The sequence below is a fragment of the Cardiocondyla obscurior genome, linkage group LG03 (assembly GCF_019399895.1).
Source record: "Cardiocondyla obscurior isolate alpha-2009 linkage group LG03, Cobs3.1, whole genome shotgun sequence".
Classification (NCBI taxonomy): domain Eukaryota; kingdom Metazoa; phylum Arthropoda; class Insecta; order Hymenoptera; family Formicidae; genus Cardiocondyla; species Cardiocondyla obscurior.
The window spans coordinates 2,116,684-2,127,311 of record NC_091866.1 but is presented as its reverse complement, the minus strand read 5'-3'; the positions used below and the strand labels follow the sequence as shown (position 1 = coordinate 2,127,311).

Here is a 10,628-nt window from a genome sequence, read left to right as displayed (position 1 = left end):
GATTCACGGTTACGTCATCTAAGCACTGATATCCGATCCAAGTACGGGAGCTACTGTAAGCTCCAATTTAAATCGGAATTGTTCGCATTCCCTTGCTGCTTTCGAATGGTATTTTCGCCATCACTGGCATTCACGGGTCGCTCGGCGCGTTTGTCAAAACAGGAACGCGGGACTTCCGAGAGCTATCAGCGGCCGCCCTACGTGCGAAGGGTGCGAAAGCCGAACGTCGATTAACGGGCCCGGGTGAGTTAAAAAGATTATCGCGCCGGTTAACTGAGTGCAGGCAGAGTAATGCGAGAAACCGAGCACGTCATCCGTGCCCGTTCGTCCACCCAGAAAATTACGGCGCCCGTCGTCTTCGTCGTTCACCCGCCCGTCCATTCGTTCGTTCATTTGTCCGCAACCTGGATTTATTCCGCGCAATTACCGCGATAAGGGTCCACCTTAATAATCGTTCGTTAATCGTCATCCGCCTGTTTCCAGCCCCGCCCGTTCCATCATTCCGACTCCCGGCCGCATACGCCACGCCGGGAAATGGAGAACATCCTGCCCGGGCATACATCACCGACCGTTTGGGAAATGTATTAAGAACGCCATGCTCGGTTAACGCAATTTAAATTTACAACAACGCGGTGTGAACTTCGTAGTAAGCGGGACGACTTTTTGAAATTAATGCCGACCGTGGAGAAAACCCTATTTAGGTACACGAGCGGTAACGCGATATACCTATACGTATAAGATGCATACGCAGATACTTGGTTTCGCGTTCGCATGATGCGTCTGTAACAATATTTGCGCGCAAGAGCGTTCACGAAGGATTCGAGGAAACGTCGACCAAAGAACTAACAATTAACGCCGCATATAGAGCACAACTACTTGCGGTTTGTCATCTCAGAAAAGCCCTTTGAATACGACGCGGTGCCGTCAACACTTGGAACGATACAATCAAAGGAGCCGAGTAACGTGCGGTTTCCATCACGCACATTAATTGGCGGTATTAATTGAGGAAACGTCCAATTATTAGAACAAGATTAAAAAAAAAAAAAACAAAAAACTCCGATCTTCCCCTCGAAAGATACCTGACCTGGAACTTATAACTTTTCCTTTCCCTCCGTTGAACTCGATTAGCTCACGAATCTTAATTGCCGTTCTTTAACGAGCGATATACGCGTTCCAGATAACGATAACTTTGATTTCGCCGTTAATATTTCACGATGTACTATAATTAGCAATTAACAAAGTCGGGAATACTCACGGGAATATTCCGATGCGAGTGCCTGGAACAAGAGATGTACCGCGCTAGAGATTATTGATCCTAGGTTGTTATACGTACACATATACAACCATAACTAGAATTTGGGTCTTTATATTTAATGAGCTTATTCAAGAGAGGAGGTTATGAAAATTAAATTAATGTGCAGTCCACGTCGCAATATATTCGCGATTAAATATTTACCACGCATCACGGGTCTAAAAGTAATTATAAAATTCTGCTGCATTTTGTACATGTAATTTCAAAATATATTTCTTTCTCTCTAATTTTCCACGAATTTTAAATATCCAAATCTTATCTCACGTTACCAATCTGCGGCCCGCGTAATAAATACAAACTGCAAGGCATATACGGGAACATTGCAAGAATATCTGGTACTTTTATCGTCATGAAATATTTTCAAGTGCAACAGCTAACGCGTGATAAAAATCCGGGAGCATTAAACGAATCACTCTTCGTGGCTCTCCGCTCAAAAATACCAGAACTGGGATGCATTAGCGAAACGGTTATGCGGTTGTTGCGAGCCCGCTCGTGTGGCAGCGTATGAAAGTGCGCGCGCGTGCCGTAACAGGTGAAGCGTAAACTTCGTACTTTGCACCTGGTAAATATTTGATGAAGTTGGCGTGCGGAGCATGGCAGGGCGGCCTGATACGTGCACGGCACCGATACGCCAATCTCTCTCTCCAAGTTCAGAAAGCGGAGGACGGGGAAGCACCCGCACGTTTCTCGCGCTCGAAATCGGGCTAATCCAATCCGGCCGCGAAATCGGAATCAATGTCAAATACCCATAAATGCGACATAACAGCTTAGAACGGCGATGCGTTATCCGCGCGACGGTCTGAGGGAGATAGAGTTGTCCCGTTGAATCGCCGCGCCAATCCCAGCTGATATCCCAGGAAGAGGATCGATATCCGAAGCGCAGACTGCAGCTGCTCGAGCCGAAAAGCCTTGCCGATAATTGGACGCGTCGCTCCTCCCCGCGCGTGGAGCTTTCCCCCATGAATCGATATTATCTGTCTTATATATCTGGCGAAACGTCGAGTCACCCTGCACGGTTTGTCGATGGGCTCCGTTTTACAATCTGAACCTCGACCCAGATCTCTCTGTTTCTCTCGACTTTCGATTTTCAGAGAACGATTTCAAGAAACGTTCGTGAGGACGAGTGTAGGGAAAAAAAAAAAAAAATAAAACAAAAAAAAATAAAATAAAATAAAATAAAGGTCTGCATCCACGGCGCGCTAGTTGTTTTTTATGTCCGCATCATCGCGTCGTAAGCGTCCGCTCTGGGATTTTGGGCGTTAACTGAAGCACAATCTTTACGATCTACTTGTTTCCCGACATGGAGAAGCGCGAGGGGCGAAGGAGCTAATAAAGAAACTTGCGTTTTCCTCGGACGGTCTTTACTTTCTTTTTCTCTCCCGTCGCGCCGCTTTTCTTTCATGAAATTTCGCTCAGGCGTCTCTGCAGAGCAACTTGCGAAGTAGCATGTTTGTATCTCCACGGCAAATTCTCGGCATTCCCGTTCTATCTCGCCGCGTAACTAAGACCAGCCGTGGCCATTCTTCGTGCCGGCCGATTTAATTTCGGAACATCTAATTCGCGCACCGGCTATAGCTCCGTCCGCTTCATCCGAACAATAGACGATTCAGTCGACAAGAAAGGCTAACTAACTAACTAATGTACGAAGCTCCGTCGATCGCTCTCCGCTCGGTGAACGCTCGTGGATTCGCAGGACGCTGGAAACGCGCGTTTCGAGTCGTGCGCATTTTTAAGCTTACAAAGGTCTTTAATTATTTTCGCAACTTCCTCTCGAGTGCGCATTTCAATCGTGCCCCGCTACAATCGGACTTTACATAGCTTTGCGTCACTCGAACTATGATTTCGCCAAGCTCGCTCAAACAGAAATATAAAATTGTCTTCGCGACTGAAGCAAAAATAACGAGATAAAAAGTACGAACTACGTCGCTTTGTGCCGCGCTGACTGTAAAGCGCGCGCGTAAGTGTTGGTCGTGAAATATTTGTTTAAATTAAATCCACAGCGCCGGCTATTCGTCGAAGGATTTTCTTATTATTACCCAGATAAAGTTTTTATAAAATAAACTCGATTATTGAATTCGACGCGCAGTTTTCTGCATAGAATTGAATTTTCGTTAATAATGATTTCGAAAAACGATGTACTTTTCTTTTTTTTTTTTTTTTTTTTCACAATCGGCATAATTTTTCGAGTTATCTTATATCGCGAGAGAGGAATAACACAGGAAGAGCGAGATGGATCGGAGCGTAATCCAGATTCACTTGAGAAGCGAATACTGAATGCATTACGGATCTAATGCAGTTCGCACATAAATTAACATATATCGTTGAGGAATCGCCGCGCTGCGAAATCTTCTTAAAGTTTCAATGGGCCGCGAAAACTTTTCTACGAAATGAAAATTTGCCAGAACTTTTCCTCGCGCCGGAGAATCGATTGTCATATCTATATCAGAATCAGCGACTTTGGCTCTCCTCTGTCACGTTAAGTTCGGTGTTACAAAAGTATTGAAAGTAATGAGGATGCTGCTGTAACTTTGTAGATTTATCGAGGAGAAAATACCGTTTTATTCATTGTACACTTGCGCAAATATTAGATTACATTTATTGACGTTCAATTAATCCCTTCAATTTTTTTCTTTTTTTTTTTTTTATAAAAAAAGAAATTGGAAACAATTTATTAAATATTTGAACTTTAATTATAGAACTATGTGAAAATTATTAAACCAAATATAAAACTTAGGAAATGTATTTATAGAGAATTCTTTTTGCGGGACAAAAATAAAATTGAGACGCGCGATGGTATTAGAAAAATCTATCAATAATATCGTAACAATGTGGAAGTAATAATCGGCCAATCATTTCAACAATCTACAACACGAACGCAATACAGTTGGGTGAAAAACGATGTAATCAACGATAAGAAATCTACTGACCAAATTATTGATTGAACACGGAGAATTTCTTGAGACTCTAATGTTTCACTCGTTGCAGCGGAAATATGATTGTTTTCACTTTAGTGAGCTATCAAAGAACGAATATGCTCTTGTTATAAAAAAGACGATTTACAAACCAGTAACATAAGAAGGGATAACATAAATCGAATATGTAAAATAGCTTTTCTTTCAAAAGATTGAGGGATCGCTTTCAATATTTCAATAATGTAAAACTCATATAATATTATAATTGACATTTAAATCGACACTTAAGAAACTTTGCATTCGCGTTTATCTAACATTCTATCAATGTCCTAGTCTTTTCGAAAATAAAACTCGCCACGCGCGCTAATGCCATTTAATTAAACATAATTATTCGTAGCAATACTAAATTATAATTTTTTAGACGTTTCGAGGAAGAGACGCTTATATTTCATCAGCAAAAAAAAAAGAAAAAAAAAAGAAAAAAAAAAAACAAATGCCGTTGCTTCGTTACTTTTAATCTATTATGTTTTATCGTTGCGATTTGAAATTTCCGAGAGATTCCTCGCGGGACCTTCTGCGGAGAGATGTCCCATGGAGATTCTCTCGCGAGACGGAAATTCGGAAAAGACGAGACCGTAACCGAACGCCCTGTAGATTCCCCGGATTCTTCGCCGCAGAATCGCCAGGGGACCGCGACCCACCTCTTCTTTGCCGGGCACGTCTCTGTTTACCATGGCGGGCACGTTGCTGTCCACCGGCGTCTGGCGCTTCCTGGTTAGGCTAACCCGTGATCCATCTGGCGCGCGGACCCTCGAGGATCGTCGTCGTCCTCGGCGGTTACGTTTTCACCGCTAGTGCGCTCACGTTACCCCGTCTCATGCATCCTGTATCGCGAGCATAACGTGACTCCGGGATCGTCGCACGACGCTTCCGGTAAAATCGTTAGCGATAATTTCAAATCGCATCGATTGCACAATGCGCAATTAAATATAATAACGCCCCGTGCGTATTTCACAGGAATATTGCGGGACGATTCTTTCGGGGAAGAAGAGCAATTTTCCACGTTCGATTCGCATCGCTTCTACTACGTTAGTCGCTTGCAAATTGTCCTTTTTAATAATGCGAGCGTTTTTATAATGCATCCCGATCGGCTTATCGAAGTTGGCTCGCCGGTGCAGCAGAGAATTCAGAAATGACTACTGCTTTTTGTTTCACGTTGCAATATTCTTTTCGCTCAGCTCTGCTTGTTGCAGTTTTTCTTTTACCAGCGTTTATTTATTATTATTATTTTATTTCTTTTTTTTTTTAATTAAAAAATTCAGTTTTATTTCTAACCGGAGATATTATTAAAATAAATGTGTTATAATTCTTCGGAAATGTTTTTTTTGATCCGTATGAAATCCCGATTTCGATCAACGACTTGAATTATTAAGACGTGTTAATGTTATTGATAAGATCAACGTGATATTCCTTCCGCTTTACGAAAAGTCCGTCTGCCTTGAGGGTTTTTCGACCGACGTATATTGATCGAAGGGACTAAGACGAGCGTTTCTGAGCGTTGCCTCGCGCGATGACGCGATCGACTTGAGATTTAAGAGAAAATCCTTGTAACCCGCTCGGCGCGTAACAGCTCGCAGCTGCGGGCACAGATCGGCCACTTAAATCTTCGCGGACGATTTCCCCGTGATCTATGACGGACACGGTGTACCCAGCGGCCGCTCCGAATAAAATTCCCTTCGCTTGGCTCCCTATAACTTCCTGAAAGCTCAGTCGCTCGTCCTATTAACTTTTTCTACACTGGCGTTCTTCTTAACTCCTTCTTTATGACCGACGACGGTCGGCGAACGAATCGTCGTCGCAAACGAGAAGTAAATGACGCGCGTTTCCCATCGATAAAATATCAACTCAGCCTGCCCCGCCGTCGCTTTTCGAGCGACATTTTTTAAAAGTGAGTTACAGCCACCGCGAGATTTAAAAAAAAAAAAACCTTGTGCACGTCATGATTTGCACGTTACGCAGGTATTGTTTAATTAAACGGAATTTATGATGTGAGATAATACGCCGCTAGTGCGGTACAACGGCAGTATTCAACACCGGTGTGTGAAATAGAGACTGATATAGAATTAGCAGAAGTCTGTGAACGAATTACCCTCCCGACGTTTGTGTTTTTTTATATATTTTTTTTGTATTTTTTTTTATTTGCAGTTGATTCTTTGTAAAATAGCGCGCTTTAAATCGCGCGTTAAACAAAGCATTTTCCACGCAAAAGCACGAGCGTGAGTGGCCCATTGGGGAAATATCAGAGCGCTTTAAGCGAGGCGAATGTGATGCATAGAATAAATAGAAGACAAATAAAAGATAAATATATTGTAATAATACGAATACCGCGGTTACATAAATTGACTGTCTGCCGCGGACGTGCGCTCGCAACTCCGCAACGCTCGAAAATTGTCAGAACAAATATCATTTCCGAGACGATTGTTACTCCGACGGAAACAGAAACCAGAATTTAATATTATCCTAACGTCGTCTCGCGAAAGAGGGAGAGAGAAACAACTGAGAAACATCAGCATCGCAAGACTTAAAAATGCAACGTCACGAAAATCGAACAGATCGCCAAGGAATTAATTTTATTCCAGAAATTGCGTTTGCGTTTCGGGGAAAGAAAGAAAGAAAGAAAAAAAAAAAATAAAAAATAAAAAAATTACGCGTACTTTACGTTAAATGCGAAATAAATAAACGCGGGGCAGTTTTAACGCGATGAAATAGGAACTCTCGTAATTATTATTTTAATAACATATTTATACAATTATTAATATAATATAATTGAAGAATATACATTTGTAATTAAACTCGTAATCTAAATATAAATCTCTGTATATCCGTAGCAAGAAATAATTAAACTATGCACCGTAAAGTATCGAGTTTTAATAATTCCGCGTTACGAAATAGACGAGAATGAGAATGAATTATATTTATTATTTTATTACGATTCATCCAAAAATCGTATCGGACACGGAAGGTAGGGGCGGGGGGAGGAGGGAGGTGGAAATTCTAATTAAAACTTTATCATCGCGACGCCGGGCGCGACATCGCGCACGAAATTATCAAATATACCGTGCGAAACAATCATACGAGGGAATGAAACAAGCAAAATTATTTACCGTCGATGACTTCGTCGTCGCCTGTGCTCTCGCGATTCCTGGTCCGTTTCGATTCGTTCTAGCTTCCTGGGCAGCATTCGGAAAGGATCTGGGTATTTCGCCGGCACCGTCACCATCCGATCGTCATCGTCGTTCTCGCTATCGCCAGCTATCACTGCTCACTCACTCGCGCCGACGAATATTTTCACGATCAGCGTCCCGTTCACTCGCCCGAGATTCCGCGACGTTTTCGCGTCGTTCGAGATAGGTTAAGCGTCACGACGACGAGTTCCGCGGTGAGACGGCCGAACGGCTCGGTTCTCGAGCTTTCCCTCTTCGCGAAAAGAAGCGTTAGATGACGAGTTGAAGAAGTGTAGAAAATTAATGTACTTTAGTCAAGATGGTTTCCAGCGCCTCCACCGCCACCATCGGGCCCCCACTGAAGCGGAGCTCGCTGCTCTCTTCCGCGCTTAGTTCACGCCGCGAGCTGGCTTGTCTCGCGGATCGACGACTAGCTCATCGCTGTTACGCGTCGTGTCGCCGGCACCGTCATCATCCGATCGTCATCGTCGTCATCGATATCGCTAGCTATCATTGCTCATTCGCGCCGACGAATATTTTCGTGATCAGCGTCCCGTTCACTCGCTCGAGATTCCGCGACGTTTTCGCGTCGTTCGAGATAGGTTAAGCGTCACGACGACGAGTTCCGCGGTGAGACGGCCGAACGGCTCGGCTCTCGAGCTTTCTCTCTTCGCGAAAAGAAGCGTTAGATGACGAGTTGAAGAAGTGTAGAAAATTAATGTACTTTAGTCAAGATGGTTTCCAGCGCCTCCACCGCCACCATCGGGCCCCCACTGAAGCGGAGCTCGCTGCTCTCTTCTGCGTTTAGTTCACGGCGCGCGCTCGCTTGTCTTGCAGATCGACGATTAGCTCATCGCTGTTACGCGTCGGGTTGCGGGTCGTAAGTATAACATCCACTCGCACGGCATCGCGATATAGACAGAATTCGCTTCTCGTCCCCTGTTTCGCGTCGGGGCACACGAAAAAACGGCGGGCGACTATTTCTCCGATTAATCGCGACGTGAGTCCCCCGCGGATGACTCGTTCGTTCGACATTGTCGATGCATGCAAATGGCGGAGTGGCCGTGTCGCGCGACCGAGACTACTTGCCGAGACGCGCGTTCCGATTCGACACACGATAGAAATGTACCCGGGGGCGAATCGTTACTTTCGCGACGTGATAAATCGCGCGAGCGAAAAAATCGGAGTCAGACGAGGGTATTAAACGACGACGTGTCGCGTCTAATATGGCGAAGCTGCAATTACCGTCTCCTCCCCCCCCCCTTCGCCTTCCCTCCGCGTCGTTCGCGTATGTTCTGAATCTTCTCGCGGATTACGATTTCCGAGACACCCGACACTCCCGGCGAGTGTAATAACTCGAAATTCAGCGGTAGTTTATGCCGAGTGCGGGACTGGCACGGTTAATTACAACCGCTAATTAACGCGGTACGGTGCCGGACACGTTTGTTACGCGGGGGCCCGTGTCTCTGACGAGCGTACAATAGCGCGAATTGCGACGACTCGTCGCCTCGGTCGGCGTGCTCTCTGCCTCGTCTCGTTCGCGTATATTTCTGCGCGGACAATCGAAGCCGGCCCGTCGAAACGCGAGCCGGTAACTCGGGGGAGCGAAACACGTTGCGACAATGACGCCGCGACGCGCCGGCCGCGGATCGCTAATTATCGTTACGCCGCGGTCCACCCACTAATCGCCATTACGTGCCTCAATTGTTGCGCGCGCGACGATCATACTGCGCGATATCACCTCCAACGATCAAACCCGTCGGTTCGTCCGCGCGAGCGGTCCGAAATATACTGCGGGAGATAGAAAAGGAGAAACAAAAAAGCGACTACGTTATTGGCGCGACGAGGATAGCCATAGGCGAATTGAGGAAGGTTACGAAACGTTATCTCGGAGGCGCCGCGATGCCGTGTTACGGTTGTTTACTTTTAGGGACTCGCGATCGTTCTTTTTTCCGTCTCGCTCGGTCTTCGCGTGCTCTTCTAACATAGACTTTCAAGCGACGATCGCCTCTTGTTCTCGGACGGCAAGACTTCGTTATGTTTACATTCGCCGGTGAGTTTTATCGCGATCGCGGGCGTGTAACTGGTGTCGAAAAATAACGCTTTTAATTGCCGGTTATTTATTCTTTTCAAGTGCATTGTGTGCGTATAAATCAGCATCGGGGCATGAACTGCCGGCCGATCGCGGGATTAATTAGCGCGCTGGTTCGTAATTAGCCGCGTTTTCCGTTCGGTTTTCCGATCGATTTTGCCCGCGCGTGTGTGCTACGTGCCTGTGTTCCCGCTCGTTTGTGGACGAGCCTGTACGCAACATCGTCGGCGGGGCAATAACCAGAATTCATCGGCCGGTGAGTCAATTTTTCATGAAATTTGTATGATCGATTGTTTATCCGTGCTTAATTAGTATTTAAATGTATCTTTATACGGACGGGAGACCTGTTAATTTCCAGACAATCCTGCCTCAATGTACTTCGCAGCTCCGTGAAATTTATTTGATCTTTTATTTATGAATTATTAACTGCTCGCGGCGAAAGTTCCTTATCTCATTTAATTATGCAAATCCACAACTTTACGGCTGCAATTATTATTATTTTTTTTTAAGTACGCGTTGCGCTCTATAAATACTTGGGATTAATTTTCGCGATTGGAGTTCTTGCCGTTTAACTATTTCAAAATCGACACCTTATAAAGATACCGTCAAATGACGCAATATTTCGAGAAAATTATGTCTTCAAATTGAAAGTAATTTTCAGGCCATCTAGCTATTTTCCAATATTCCCTTAATTTATTACGAGCAAATTTTTCGCAATCAAAATTAACTCATCTGAATATTTAATTTTATTATCGCAAATCTCATTGTCCATGTTATTTTTTTTATATACATATTAAATTTTGCAGTGCAATTATTTTTCTTAAATACAGGCAAATATTAACTTTAATTTACTATTTAATTATATCTTCGAACTCATACGAAGGCATTTACTTTTTAAGTTTAATATATAAATTGAGTAAAATTATTTCTATTTCTTTCCAAATTCGTCAAAGATAAAACTCGATATAAATACTACGAGGTAGCACTAGCAAGAAGAGTGTGATGTTACGAATCGCAGTAAGAAATCCGACGGCGCTTTCACGTGGAAGTGATGCTCGCGCAAACCGCGTGTTGATCTTTACACAGCA

At 44.2% G+C, this 10,628-nt stretch overlaps 1 long non-coding RNA gene across 1 annotated transcript in view; it reads left to right on the top strand.

Annotated features, from left to right (window-relative positions):
- The first annotated feature begins 9,346 nt into the window (after positions 1-9,346).
- LOC139101222 (uncharacterized) overlaps positions 9,347-10,628 on the top strand; it is a 42,472-nt gene continuing 41,190 nt past the window's right edge. The window contains exon 1 of the long non-coding RNA XR_011545522.1: positions 9,347-9,796. This is a non-coding gene — a long non-coding RNA (uncharacterized lncRNA). The remainder of the gene's footprint in view (positions 9,797-10,628) is intronic.